Below are 15301 nucleotides of genomic sequence, written 5' to 3' on the forward strand. Positions count from 1 at the left end.
AGAACCCGAGAGATCTGAAACTTGGTACACAAGTTGATGAAACATTGGCCTACCTGGAGATGTGCAGAATGTTTGAATGTTCATTGTAGTTTAGGAGAAATGGCGTCCGATATTGGAGCCCATCCGATATTAGGTGAGCTACTCTATGTCCATGCACCTCATGGATTTTCAAATATTCACATTATTGTAATAGTGTGTTTATTCTAGTGTTTTCTTCAAGGTTTTAGCCATAATGAATAATGACCTTCCACCCACACAATATTTTGAAAATCTTAAAATGACAAACTAACAATCAACTTTCCCTGACCTTATCAGGGTGGCGCTTATCAATTTTACAATTATAACTGCCCCCGGTCTGGTCCAGAATCAATATGCCAACTTGTTTTCATACCCTGAGCTAGTGTCCTGATTATCAAAGTGTCCTGACTTTCTTAGTTTACATGCCAAGGATATTTTGGGACTATTACCAAGGGCCCAGATTACACCCCCTACCTTCAGTCATAGCCGGGTTGGTTATGTTGTTCCTTGAATTTTCCACTACTTAAGTCTTCCATCATGTGTATTCGTGGCTCCAGATCAAGCTCCGGCCGGACATCCTGCATTTCCTGTTCCAGTTGATCTCGTAATTGCTGAGTCCAGGGTGTCCATTTTTCGTAATTTATCCCCTAGTAGGCTCCCTTTCTCTTTTCATCTTTGTTCTGTATAAGTTCTGCTTTTCTAGCTTTGTAGGTGTAGGTAAAACCATCATACAGTACGATAGTACTGTATTGTAGGGACCACAAAGGAGTAGGCGTGGCCCACAAAATATCATCACCAAAATTCAGCCTCAATTTTCCCTGACGACAATGAGGCAGTATTGGTCACGTAAAACCAAGCTTTCAGATCAATCTGAAATGCTTTCAACAAGTTGCTATGGAGTTTTAAAAATAATTTAATTAATGGAATTTTATACTGACTGCCTGACTGACTGATGCCTTCAGATAAGCATAACTTGATAACGGCTAAGGAAACGGGCTTGATTTTTCACTGTTTGATGTCGCTTCAATCTGAGAGGTGCCTTTTGGCATACTGTAGTATGTACAATGCATTCTTCATGGACCTATCATTGTCCTCCTTTGTGTCCCATTCATCTTTGTTGACAGCAAAAAAGCATTGAAATGGCAATAGCATGTGATGGCTTCCTTTTGTTACGGAAATTGTTGTATTTTTCATAGTGGCTGTTTTGATTGCAGAGGTGCTTTTCGAACAGTTCTTGATTTGTACTGCTGTGTAATGGGTTGAACACAGCCAACAACAACGCATAGTGGATACTCACTTTTCAGACGATAATTGATATTACTGCGGCACACGGAACCATTTCTTTCTATAATGTGAATGGATTGCAGAGGTGCTTTTCGAACAGTTTTAGATCCGAAATGCTGTGTAACGGGTTGAACATAGCTGACAATGCAACATAATGCATATGGATACTTCACTTTTCAGATGATAACTGATATAGCTGGGGGTGCGGCGCCATTTCAGATGTGGTATGCGTGCAGTGGGTTCACCAGTTATAGTAATATTTACAAAAAAGTTAACAAACAAGTACACAGAAAAATTTGGAATTTTCAACTAGAGTAGAGACCATAGCACATGAAACAAGCTGGAGTAGTGCACAGTATTACACCGTAAATCAAAAAGAAGTGTTATATCCCTGCTGTGCTCAAAATACCAGAACGGAAATGCACAGTAGGGATATAACACTTCTTATTGTTTTACTGTGATTTAATATCGTGCACTATCCAACTTGTTTCAGTACTTTTTATTGATGTGCTGTGGTCCCAACTAGAATTCCAAATTTTTCTATGTACTTATTTTTATTAGAACATCTTAGCTTAGAGTTAAATATGGGCATGCCATTAGGTTCTTCTATTCTTAAAAAAAAAGATTATACAGGTGTCCTCATTTTCAAGTGTTCTGATTAACAGGTTGTATTGTGTACTTTACGTACACTTCCTTATGCTAGCAAACACTAGATATCTATTGGCCTTCTTAATCCATACAAAATGTATATCTGCATGTGCCTTAATACTGAACTATATACTTCTAGTAGGTGATACCATTTCCTGCTAGGCTGCCACTAGAGTTATTAGTCTAGAAACAAAAGACTGAACTAGTACTACACTGTTAAAATAAGGAACAACCATTACGTACTCCCCTAGGGGAGTTCCCAGTGTAGGGAGAATTTAACATCCCTGAATTTTGGTGGAGAGTAAGTACCACTCTGTAAAAGAGTAACAGTAACATTTTGAAAATGTTTATGTAGAGAGTTGCAGTTACTCTACAGGAGTTTACATAACCATGCAAAGTATTTCCTTTACTCTATGTAATACGATGCTATCCCACCATGAACAGCTGGTATTTTAATCTCAAAATGATGTACAATTAATGCCAAGATGTACATACAAAATGACTATAAACAGTGTCCTTAGTCACTGCCAGCACAGGAGATACTAGCACTGTATACGGAATGGACGCTGCCCGCGGATCATTTCACTTGGCGGACTGTATACGGGTGTAAACCCGTGCGGTGCCCGCCTAATGGCTTCCTCCACTACGCGGATACAGCGCCTATACCCGCAAAGCAACTTATTCCACAACGCGGACAAGACGGAAGTAACGGGTACAGGCTCCCACAATGATGTATCTATAGGGTTAAAACCACAGATTCAGAATTATAGCCCATGCGCGTTATAGCTTGAGGCCTGCACTCACTACTGTCCACTTTACCGGTCAGGTACTGGAAGGTGAACATTGGAGGCAAAACCTGTACGAGGTGCTTATCACGAGCCTGGACACACAGAAGCCAACGAATGACTGATAAGAAAAATCTGGAGTATCGATGCCGGAGTTTAGGTATTAATGGTGAAACTGGCGCCTGGGCACTTGAAAGCAGGCGACCACTGTGTCTCGGTGCTGGAAACACTTTGCACATGATGCATCAGCTAGCATGAGACCCCTCCTCGCCACAGATTATACCCCAGCACTCGTGTTTAGTGGCAAGTACCGCGGGTGCGGTTACCATTAGCTGCAAGAGTGCCAGACCTGCAGTTCTGTGGCATATTATGGCACAATATACCTACATCAACTTTTTAAGCTAGCCCCACCCCCAGAATCCCGATACACCTACTGGGGATTTGACCATCTACATCCTGGGGCTTTTGATGGTGGCGGTCAAAAATCATTTTGATAAATTAATTCCCCTCAGAAACCCCCTTTTGAGGTGGGAATATAGTGGAGTTTTAGCTTCAGTACTGGGAAATTTGACATTAGACTTTGTCAAATCTGCTGTATTCCCCACCCTACCTGGAGTGGGACATGAATAGTGCATTGAAGTTTGGTAGAACTCACCGTAAAAGCTGTCATATTAACAAATACTTGAATTGGAGCTATGACATCATGGGAAGTGTGGCTTCATGGACCAAGTAACTAAACTAACTTCGTAACAGCATACTACATCCCCCTTCTTCAATAAGACACTCGGAACATTGTTTGTCATGCATTAATCAATTATAAATTATTATACTTCTTTCATTCGTGTTTCCCGTTTATGGTATGTACTGTCCAACTTGACAGCAGCTCATGGTTATAGGCTAGCTTCAATCACATGGCAAAGTTGTTAGCCCAGTTGCATACCTTTACCACTACCAGTATGTGCATAGACAGGTGACATATACAATTATTACGATGATATTTTCACTGTGACAGTTCATTTAGCCTGCAAACAGAAACAAACAACTCAATATGTAGTAGTTTCAATAGCCGTATGTGTCCAACTCAGCAAAATCCTCGTATGTGTCCAACTCGGAAAAATCCTCATATGTGTCCAACTCAGCAAAATCCTCGTATGTGTCCAACTCAGCAAAATCCTCGGCATATCACAAAGCACCACTGCTGGACCTGTATAAGTGTTGTATATGTACAATTCATTAATTATTAAACCTGACAAACACATAATGGACAAATCACATGCTGGAAGGAATGATGTGGCGGACACGGCTTTACAATACAATCATTGTTATACAATTGCTTTACTTTCAGCAGGTAGTACATATGAATAATAGTTAGCATATTATATAGTTACTGTGGGCTTGTCCCACCACCCCTGCATACCATCCCACAATTCAGCTCCATTTCACAGTTTTAACTATGCCACTAATACAAGCTTGGAGTTCCACATGCCAGACAAGTGGGCAGTTTAAATCTTGCTACACAGTCACAACATTAAAGAATACTTATAAGCATTTGATCTGATTAATGCACAGTAAAGAGGAAATTGTTCATTATCAATATCAGTGGATATATAACTAACATCTTGCAGAGGAGGCTGGTCATGCTACATCAAACATCTTATGGTCTCCAAAATTGTTCAAACCATTCAACTGTGGTGCTAAAAATTATTGAATTTAATTATTTTAAAAGGACTCTGGGAACCATAGATTATGGTTACCAGAACCCCACTCAACACTTGTTTGGCTTTCGTAACTAATAAACAAACGCTACGAACATTATGCATACCCACTTAAAAGTGTCAAAGGACTCCATATGGACGATGATATTTTCAGTGCCCCGTTTGGTTCTGCAGGCAAAGTCGTAGAGCTATGACACACGGCAAACCATGAGCTCCTCCGGTTTAGGGTAGTAAAGATCAATCACCCTATCTCATACACACTTATGATAATCCAGTTTGGTAAATCAACTAAGTACTTACACACACACAGACGCACACCCACACACCAGGAATATGGCAGGAAACACCAACAAAATAGTTATGAGAAATCTTGATAGCTGAGATTTCTGAAAACTTTCATGTTTTCAAAGCTGCAAACAGTGAGCTGCGTACCCACTGATTTTCCCTGTCTAAAGATGGGACATCTTGACAGGACATGCCAACAAAAGATGGGACATCTTGATGGCTGAAAATCATGAGTACAGAGCTAAAGCTTGTACCGTTTTGCAACTGCGAACATCGTAATAACATTGATATTGATAAACAGTTACGTACCCACTGATTTTTCCTGCCTAAAGATGGGACATCTTGACAAGACTTGCCAACAAAAGATGGGACATCTTGATGGCTGAAAATCATGAGTACACAGCCAAAGCTTGTACGGCTTTGAAACTGAAAACACCGTAATAACACTGATATTGATAAACAGCTACGTGCTCACTGATTTTTCCTGCCTAAAGATGGGACATCTTGATAGGACTTGCCAACAAAAGATGGGACATCTTGATGGCTGAAAATCATGAGTACAGAGCTATAGCTTGTACCGTTTTGCAACTGCGAACATCGTAATAACACTGATATTGATAAACAGCTACGTACCCACTGATTTTTCCTGCCTAAAAATGGGACATCTTGACAGGACTTGCCAACAAAAGATGGGACATCTTGATGGCTGAAAATCATGAGTACAGAGCTAAAGCTTGTATGGCTTTGAAACTGAAAACACCGTAATAACACTGATATTGATAAACAGCTAGGTACCCACTGATTTTTCCTAACTAAAGATGGGACATCTTGACAGGACTTGCCAACAAAAGATGGGACATCTTGATGGCTGAAAATCATGAGTACAGAGCTATAGCTTGTACCGTTTTGCAACTGCGAACATCGTAATAACACTGATATTGATAAACAGCTACGTACCCACTGATTTTTCCTGCCTAAAAATGGGACATCTTGACAGGACTTGCCAATAAAAGATGGGACATCTTGATGGCTGAAAATCATGAGTACAGAGCTAAAGCTTGTACGGCTTTGAAACTGAAAACACCGTAATAACACTGATATTGATAAACAGCTATGTACCCACTGATTTTTCCTGACTAAAGATGGGACATCTTGACAGGACTTGCCAACAAAAGATGGGACATCTTGATGGCTGAAAATCATGAGTACAGAGCTATAGCTTGTACGGCTTTGAAACTGTGAACATCGTAATGCATTGACATTGATAAACAGCTACGTACTCACTGATTTTTCCTGCCTAAAGATGGGACATCTTGACAGGACTTGCCAACAAAAGATGGGACATCTTGATGGCTGAAAATCATGAGTACAGAGCTAAAGCTTGCAATTTATAAAACTGTGAGCATTGTAATAACATAAAATGAGATATCTTGAAAGCTAAAAACCATGAGTACAAAGTTAATTTGTATATTGACAGCGATTATCAAACATAGAACGTCTTTGAAGTGGCCTATTTTCTTCATTGCTTTACAGATACATATATGGAATTACGATGTGGGTTAGGTTTACACCTCTTGAGTTCACCAAAGACTTAAATACAGGTCGGCTCACCATTTTTTTTGTTCTAGTGAGGGTATGGAGAGTATACTATCTAACAGGATATCTCGTCGGATGTGTCAGTCACTCTGAGGATAGCTACATGTTAGCCGCTAGCTCAGTACGTCGGTAACGAAGAGACGGTTGTTTCTTCCGTTTATCGTCCAATACTTGAACACAATACAGTAGCAGAATGATAGGTACCACACGAGGTCTAAAGATTGTTCTGGAATTATTTTAACAGATGCGCACCTTTTAACTGGTGGAGGCGTGCGCACAACAAACCATCTTTGATCATCAAAATCACGTGCGGTTTCTTTTTGACGGAAGTGATTGGATACTGACGCTAAGCAGTCTAACGCAGCCGGATTGTTGAATAAAACTAGGGTTAAACATGGCGCAACATTGGCGCTACTCAATACCAATGATTGCGACGATACTTTCATGGAATTTGGGGGGTTTTCGGGTGCTTGGCAGCTGAGACGTAATGGCGCTTGACTGAGCAGATCTAGATGTGAAGGATACCATCGTGTCAAACACCTCAGATTGTTTTCGCCAATCGATACGGTGAAATACGTATTGTTTTTAATAACTGTTTTATGTATTATAACAGACATTCCGGGTAGAGAGAACTACCGTCCTAGTCTGCTTTCTTCTGTTAGAACACTAAGCTGTGTGATGGTATGTACTCTTTGGTAAGTATAGTTGTGTTTTGGTTGGTAAGCCATGGCTGTTTTGTAGTGTAGTCGCAGTTTATTGGACCGTGCCCTTAGTGGATGATTTCAACCCAATATCTGCTATGTTGCTGCGTACCATGGGCTGTTTGGCTGTCGTAAGGATTTTAGTTACCTACTATTCAAATTCATGGTAAGACTTGTTTTAGTGTAGCTTGATATAATTTAATGTGTTTCTCTGTGTACCAGTTGTCTAGCCAGCTTTCCAACAGTAGTTCAGTGCTATCAAATGATTTTGCCTTTATCTTTTAGGATTTCCTACAAGATATTTTACAGCATTAGCATCTCAATGGAATTTCCTTGCCACTACTTGCAATAAGCTGTCAAGTACTCAATAACTGAAACACCAGAGACTGTTAACGGAATCCTATGGCATTAAGCCAGTCTTTGGAAGCCAGATTGTTGCAAGCTGATCGTAGCAGTATGATGACCCCTCTGGCACGTGATGGCAGACATCAACCACAAAACAAACTCTTTACCTTACCCAGAAACTTCTAATGGATATTCCACTTTCTGCTAACGTCAAAGTCAACTTGTAAACAGTGGTATCTGATGGACACGTGACTATGGTACGTGCTGATAGTGCGTAACTATTTTCTTTCCATTATGTATAGGCTTTTTCCAGGTGTTGTCATGTTTGCAACAAAGAACTATTCACACAAGTAGTGTTCACATCTGGTACTTTGGCATGTGCTAGGTTAGTGTATAGTAATGTGCAGTTTGTGATACACTGTAATGTATGTTTTCTTCAGGTAGAACTTGTTTTGCTTCGAACAGTTATTCAAGGTACATGTGTAGTGTGTAGCTGCATCATCTTACTTTTGTTATTGACAGAACTGGAACGTTGGAATGCATGGAGCTAAGAATGTTGTGTAAAAGAATGAACAAGACATTTTTATTTTTATTGTGGAATTTTATGCATTTTAAATTATGCTCTCACGTGACAAAAACTGAATTCATTATCGGACACAGCGGCCCGCGCGTAGGATCCTGCGTGACCCTTTAGGCTCATTGGCGGACACCGGATAGGTGCTTACGGAGAACTAGGCGGTTTATTGATGGCACCGTACGGATTTCTTCGCGGGTGAGACGCGTACATCCGCGTACAAGTGGTCCCAAACGGGGTACTAACAGTAGTCCGCGTACGCCTACGCGGATAACCGCATCTCAACCGTCTGCTCCCACTATGCGGTGTCTAATCCCCTTGGTACGTTGTCCGCAATCAAGGTGCGTTATTCCTGTGCAGCATATCATATCAGTAGCTGAGCAGACACATGACTCTGTTTTGCAACTGTTGCAACCCTCATTGCTGACTGTAATTTTGTTTTCAACTGTGCCAGTATACCCATGTCTTTGATGATCTAATCTGTTGTATACCACAATAAAGAAATGTTCCCCCATTGTGTAGTGCCATGGCTACTTGTATCAACTGAAGCATTGTGGCATGTCACAAATAGCTGAGCAAATCATCATATCACTGATATATGACTCTTGTTGCCAACTGGTGTAACTTTGTTCCCAACTGTTGTAAATGGTAGTACAATAAAGAAATGTATGGTAATGTATGGTTAGTTACCTGTATCCACTGAAAGTACATCCCATACAGTTGTCGTCAATGCTGTTACAGTAATTGTTTTCAATTTCCCCACTGCCATCATCATTGGTAACCTGTAATAAGTAGTTGCAATCAATGACAGTTGGTATATCTTTCATTACACCTTGATAAATAAATTATTATAATATTATTCACTTTGTAGTCAAGGTTTGGCAACTTTCATTGTGACTACAGCCCAGCATGTCAGACGACTAGGAGATAACTGCTTTACCTGAAGAAACAGGCAAGTACGAGTAAAAACAAGAATGAGGAAACACCTTAGTACTACCTCTTTAGTTCAAAAACTTAGTAGAGAATTAAGGTGTTCTTGACTACTCCACTCGACTCCGTTGTATTTCAGTATTCATAGATGATGATTCGTCCTTCTGGGTGACTCTGTGACTTCTGTCAGGTTCTGCATGGGTTTTCAGACCTGTATGAAAGCACAACATGAGTAACCACCCCAACAAACTAAGAGACTGCTGCTGTAGCATTGGTACCTGCCCTATATGCAGGATCATCTCCACATTAAACATTTTAATGCCAGGAAGAGGGACCAAACATTAAACACCAACACTGCTCATGTAGCTATGTACAGTACATGATGATGTCACATTTTTAAAGAGCATGAGGTTCCTGCTGAAATTAATGATGCAAAACACTAAAGTTTTATTGTTTGTGGTTTTGACAGGAATGTAGTTCAATTATTCAGTACGTCTTCTCTACCAGTGACTTCAACGTGCTGTAAAGAACAAACAAAATCTTTGCTGCTTTACATGCAGGACAACTAATGTGACAATAATTTATATATTGGGAGCAAAGCATAAATATTAGTGTCCTATACTTGCTGTGTATAGCATGCATGTCGATAGTGCTTTAAAGTACATGATCCTTATGCAGTACATATAGTGAAATAATGAGGCTAATTAATTAAACTGCACGTGAGCTAAGGCAATTGTATATACAGTACACATGCACTTTCAGTTTCTACACAATGACTGTCACCAAACTTGGGCATAATTTAAAGCCAACACAATTTGCAATTATAGTTACTGCATGGCAAGCATTGTCTTATGCTATGCACTTTCAGTTCTGATGTTGTAGTGACACATATATCTCTTGCCATACAAAAGCCCACAGTGTAATTGACCATTAAGGCAATGTATGATCCTTTAGAGTGAAAGCATGTAAGAAGGATTATAGTGAAACGGTTGTGTTAGGTCAGAAGCAATTTCTCAGTGTAAACTACAGTATCTGCATGGTTCCAGTATTACTCTTTTTGTATCTGTCCAATCATGCAAGCTGCCTATTTACTACAGCAGGAATGAGGTAAATCTGAACAAACAGTTTTGCATGTCAGTGCACACCTATGTGCTTAAAACAAAGATGTAAATATTCTGGATACTGGTGAAAGAAGCTTTTACCTACTCTCATACAACACACTGGACCAACACACAGATATGTTGGCAATTTACCTGCCCTATCCCAAAAGTGCTATACGAGTCTCTATGATGTAAGGCAGTTAAGTGCTAGTGCTGAAAAACTGAGTATAAGAGTTGCATGGAACAGATAGAACAAAAAGGTCCAAAAATGAAAAAAAGTTATGACCTATATAGGCGGGGATTGAACCAAGGTTGGTTATAACAACTTGGGGTTAAGGGAGGTGCACAAATCGCCACAGTTGTTTATCAGTGGTTTTGACAGGAATGTAGCTCAACTTTTCAGTGATCCTCCCTACACCAGTGCCTTCATGTCTCTATAAAGAGCAAACTAAAGTACGCACTGAATTGCTACAACAACGGTCGAGTTGCCAGATGATGGGTGTTTACTTTTACTAAAGTCCCGCGCTTTGCATGCCAAGATATGATGAGCTAAAGTCATGTTTTAAAAAGGTGTACACAAAAAGGTACTAAGTAGAAAGAAAAAATGCCAACAGGTGGATTTGAACCCACGACCTCTTGCATGCTAATCAGGAATTCTACTATTTCAACAGTACATGCTGTGGTTATCAAAGGAATGTTGCTTGAGCTTTATCTACACCTTGGCCTTCTACACAATGTAGAGAATGAATGGAAGCATGCATGAACACGTGATAGCAATCTTAGAGTAGCTGGATGATGAGTGCTTCATTATCAGTACAGATTGGGTTGATTCACGCCAAGTTTGGTGAGAAAGCGGTATGACGGATGGACAGACGGCTTTTCAGCTTTATATATATATAGATTTCCATTCTAGACTGGTGGTTTATCTTCTTGCTGTGAATAGTAGCCAGAATAGCATGAGATATGACAGCATGGCTGATGACCAGCCAAGTGTAGCAGCTACTAGCTAGCTGGTAATGGGAACTCTTCAAGTTAGCTTTGAGTTCTTTTTACTCGCCATGAGTTCCTGTTACTCTGCTAGTAATCCAAACTCCCCTTGCAGAGTAAATGTTTTACTCCCCAGAGTAGTGGCAACTCCCTGCTTTTAGCAGTGTACTTATACACCGTTTGAACTATAAAAGTTGTCAAGTCAAAGTACAAAGCCATTAGTAATCTAGTTTGTTCCAAGACCAAGCAGGACACCACTGTCTGCTTTGTCTATATCTTACTCAAGCAATACAAAGAAATTTCATCAATTCAGTCAAAGGTCACCGTCATCCACTCTTCTTGAAGGGAATCCCTTCAATGGTGAGTAGCAAGGACTGGCTACTCGGGCTGTTCTTCCAGAGACCCTTAACCCCTAGCTTATCATCCTCCAGTTATTCTGGTCATTTCATCTCTGATGACCATGAAAAAACCTCTATATTTAACTAGTATTTTAATTCAGTATTTTATACTGAAGATAGCACCAATATTAAATCTTTGCATGACTCTATCCATTTTCATTCAAAGCTAATCAATACTATCACTTTTACTCTGGCTAATTTTATGAGGAACTTATTAATTTACAATGTGATAAAGCTTGTGTATTCCAGCACATCTGTTAAAGGTTGCTGCTAAATTTATCTGTTCTCCCTTATCTAGATTTTTCAACTTTCCATTCTGGTTGTCTACCATCACTGCTAATATTGTTCTTGTACACAAGAAGGGTGATAAACACGCAACTCCATTCACTGCCTGTTGTTAGATCTTGACAAAGCATTTGACTCAGTTCCCTTCTGTCGTCGACTCCTGCTTAGACTTGAAAGTCTTGGCATACATGGAAACCTTTATCATGGTTTAACTTGTTATTAACTGAACGCAACCAAAGAGTTAGTTTCTCTGATTGGCTTCCTGTTAGATATAGGGTTCCTCAAGGCTCTGTTCTTGGCCTCCTATTGATTTTACTTTATATTGATGAACTGTATAAAGTAATCCATCATAACACCATCAAACTTTTTGCTGATGACATTGCTCTCTACAAGCAAATGTCCACATGATCAGCTACTCCTTCAAGAAGATTTTTTCTCAATTTATGAGTGGTGTAGATTGTGGCAGCTGAATTTAAATCCACTGAAATGTGAACACCTTTGCATTTCCTATAAGCGTCTTCCACTTACTTACAACTGTACCCTGGCTGGTCAGTGTATTTCTCCAAAAACCAGTAATTCGGTATTTAGGAATGCTCATCAACTCTCACCTTAAATGAGGAAACCAAGTTAAACATCTGGCAGCTAAGGCAATCCATTGTCTTGACTATCTACAACACACCCTCTTTTCATGTTCTACATACTTATATTAAAGCAGTTGCGTACAAGTCTTTGGTTAGGCCAATCCTTGAATATGCTCCACCCGTTTGGTGTCTACAGAATTCTAAAGATATATTACAGCTGGAATCAATTCAGGAATGTGATGCATGTCGGGTGTGTGGCAGTAGGTGGAACTCTGATACCCGCAGCTGGTCTAAATCTTCAGATTCCTGCACAAGAACTCAAGTGGCCTTCACTCCACTTTACACGACCCTACTTTTTTGTTAGTTTAGTCCATGATATCCTACATGAACAAATTTCCATCCCATTTATAATGCCAACACACAATCTAGTGCTGTACACCTAAAACATTAATGTCACTGGTTAATTGCCTACCAATAATTGGCAATAACTGGTTAATTGGTATGTGTGTATATTGGCAGACATAATGTGACTCAACAAGTCTGCTGGAAGGTTTAGGGTGGTACCAAAGCAACCATCAACATCCTGTCTTGCAATAACAGTTATTACAATCACATATTTACACATGCTTTGAGGTTATATTATGATGTTAACATGGGTAGGTATAAACAGTGGACCCAAGGACCCTGGGACCCAACTTTTCATGGAATTTTATATACTTCGCAGTATTCATACAGTCTATACTTGTACTACGTAGATACCTTTGTGAGTCACAGTAGCTAGTCTTGCATAGCCAGACCACTCTTATTCTGTCACAGTGATCACGGTGCCTCGTACAATACCTAGAAATTATAAGCACCGACTACCCCGAGGGGCTAGCTGAAGGGTCTGGACTGCTTAGTATTGGCCCCCACAGCTCAAACAACTTCGTATTAACTGAGGTTTTAGCAAGCCTTCACCTTCGTGCACCCATGGTGCCCCACATGATGTACTAAGTGTAAAGTCTTTGTCGAGGTCTTGGTTATTGAGTTGATGGTGTAACTTGCAGTGATTGCTTCATTTTCTTGTTTGCACAATGTTTCTGAACTGTATAGTGGCTAGGCAGTATAATAGACTAGTATGCTCATTATGCAGCTAGCTGCAGATCCACTTTCAGTGGTGCTTATAAATTCTAATTAATAAGTTTATAAACATCATAAGACAAAGTGACGGAGAAAGGGTGGATTGGTCATGAAACATGACACACTTCGACTATCTATGGAATGTATAAAACTGTGAAGTATATAAAATGCCATGAAAAGTTGGGCCTCTGCGGGTCTCCTGGTCCTTGAGTCCCCAGGTCCACTGTTTATACCTACTCTGTTAACACTTGTCAGCAGGGATAATTTATCGTTTACCAAAAGTGGGTGGGCAATAACTGGTTTCAAGGTTTCTTCACCGGTTTAAAGGTTCTTCAAGTACTGCCACAAGTGCAATATGGAAAAAATAGCACGAGGATGTGGGAGAGAGACTAATACAGCATGAGACGAAGCTGAGTGCTGTATTAGGTTCGAGACCATGCCCGAGTGCTATTTTTTTCCATATTGCACGAGCGATGGCGATGCTTTAACTGGTTTATTGTACTAAAGTAGTGGCTGCAAAGAGTGAGGGTGACGCCAAGTAGCATGCAGGAGGTAACAGCCTATCCGCGTAAGTTCGAGACCGTGTGTATTGCAGTGATTAACTATTCAAAGCATTAGTCATATACTCATTCATACTGCACCAGCTAGCTAGCTATGTAGCTTTAATTGATTTGAGCTGTTGAGAGTGACAGTAAGTGGAAAACTGCTTCTTTCTCAGTTAAGGCCTGGCTTAATGCCCATGAGTAAGTCTATGACTTTGTTATAGAGAGGCTTGCTATCGTGTTTAGTGGGTGAGAGTGCATTTATAGAAGCCATGGTGTGGTGCTGGGAACAATACCACGAAGGCAACTGGAAACTACCTGGCTTTACAACGTGGACAGGAGTCATTTTGTAGTGTTGATAACACCATGTGCTCTGTTCCTTCGCTAAATGCATTCGCTAAGAATGGCTTTCAGGGTAATTCAGGGTAATTCGCCCACTAGTGTTTAGGTCATGGCATTGTTCTATGTGTTTATGATACGTCATAATTGTTGAATGGCTTCATAACATTGCAGTGGTTTGGTGAAAGGAATGCGATAATGTGTCTGGCATTGGTCATGCTTTGGTCGACTTGTTTACTGTTTCAACAGTGCTGTATTGGGATCGAAGGGAAAATACAACACACTTGGGCAAATACAGCACAGTTGAAACAAATACAACAACTTGCCAGCTTTGAAGTGTGCAGCCAGGTGTACAATATGGAAATAAAGTACACTTTTCACTTTGTTCTTTTCACCCAAAGTACAATAAGATGTTTTATAGAACTTTGCGTGGGTGAGATCAAAGGAAAAAGTGTACTTTAAATTTCATAAAGTACACTCTAAGCCGGCCAACAGTGCTTCATCAACCACAAAGAGTACTTTATTGCACCACAAGAGTGCTTTATAGAACAAATAAAGCACTCTTTGTGGTGCAATAAAGCACTCTTTTTGGGCAATAAAGCACAGTTTCCCATGTGCTCTAGTGCAGGCTAATAGCCTGCGTGACTCATTCCAGTATGACTAATCACCCAAGCCAGTGAAGGCTGATAGCCTTGCTGTGCTGAGTGATCAATCACCCCAGCTAATATGAGTTCTACCACTGGATTGCTTTTATAGACGTACCTAAATGCTTTGATGATGGGTGGGAGAAGGTAATGTTGCTGTTACGCTTGTTAATGTAAACGGACAAGTCCTGACGATATCATGGAAATACTTCACTATGTGACTCGCAATAGAATTGATTGTGGGTTGCGACCAAAGCCCGCTAAAATACGTAATGAATGTCTACCATGTCAAACTATGGTGAAATACATGTGAGTTACTTTGTTAGTTTGTGTGCGTTCGGGCTGTTAATAGTTTGTGCAATGCATGTTAATTACGAGTCCTAGTGTATGGTGAAGCTACACGACTAGAAAGTTCCACAAATCAT

General features: G+C 40.2%; 3 protein-coding genes and 1 long non-coding RNA gene across 4 annotated transcripts in view; 2 read left to right on the forward strand and 2 right to left on the reverse strand.

Moving 5' to 3' along the window:
• The window catches only part of LOC136236181 (uncharacterized), a 179563-nt gene that overhangs the window by 45781 nt on the left and 118481 nt on the right, over positions 1 to 15301 (forward strand). The window lies entirely within an intron of this gene.
• Positions 1 to 15301, forward strand: part of LOC136247685 (E3 ubiquitin-protein ligase TRIM71-like) — a 40924-nt gene that overhangs the window by 1900 nt on the left and 23723 nt on the right. The window lies entirely within an intron of this gene.
• Positions 3714 to 6612, reverse strand: LOC136236355 (uncharacterized). The gene is made up of 3 exons (XR_010692101.1): positions 6347 to 6612; positions 4558 to 4696; positions 3714 to 3939 (listed from the first exon to the last, which is right to left on the reverse strand). It is a non-coding gene; the product is annotated as an uncharacterized lncRNA (long non-coding RNA).
• Positions 8315 to 15301, reverse strand: part of LOC136236255 (uncharacterized) — a 157619-nt gene continuing 150632 nt past the window's right edge. Inside the window, exons 12-15 of the mRNA XM_066026385.1 lie at positions 8949 to 9092; positions 8784 to 8891; positions 8642 to 8733; positions 8315 to 8587 (exon numbers count right to left, since the gene is read on the reverse strand). The gene's annotated coding sequence lies outside the window, so the exon portion shown is untranslated. The remainder of the gene's footprint in view (positions 8588 to 8641; positions 8734 to 8783; positions 8892 to 8948; positions 9093 to 15301) is intronic.

Source organism: Dysidea avara, chromosome 1 (genome assembly GCF_963678975.1).
Source record: "Dysidea avara chromosome 1, odDysAvar1.4, whole genome shotgun sequence".
Classification (NCBI taxonomy): Eukaryota; Metazoa; Porifera; class Demospongiae; order Dictyoceratida; family Dysideidae; genus Dysidea; species Dysidea avara.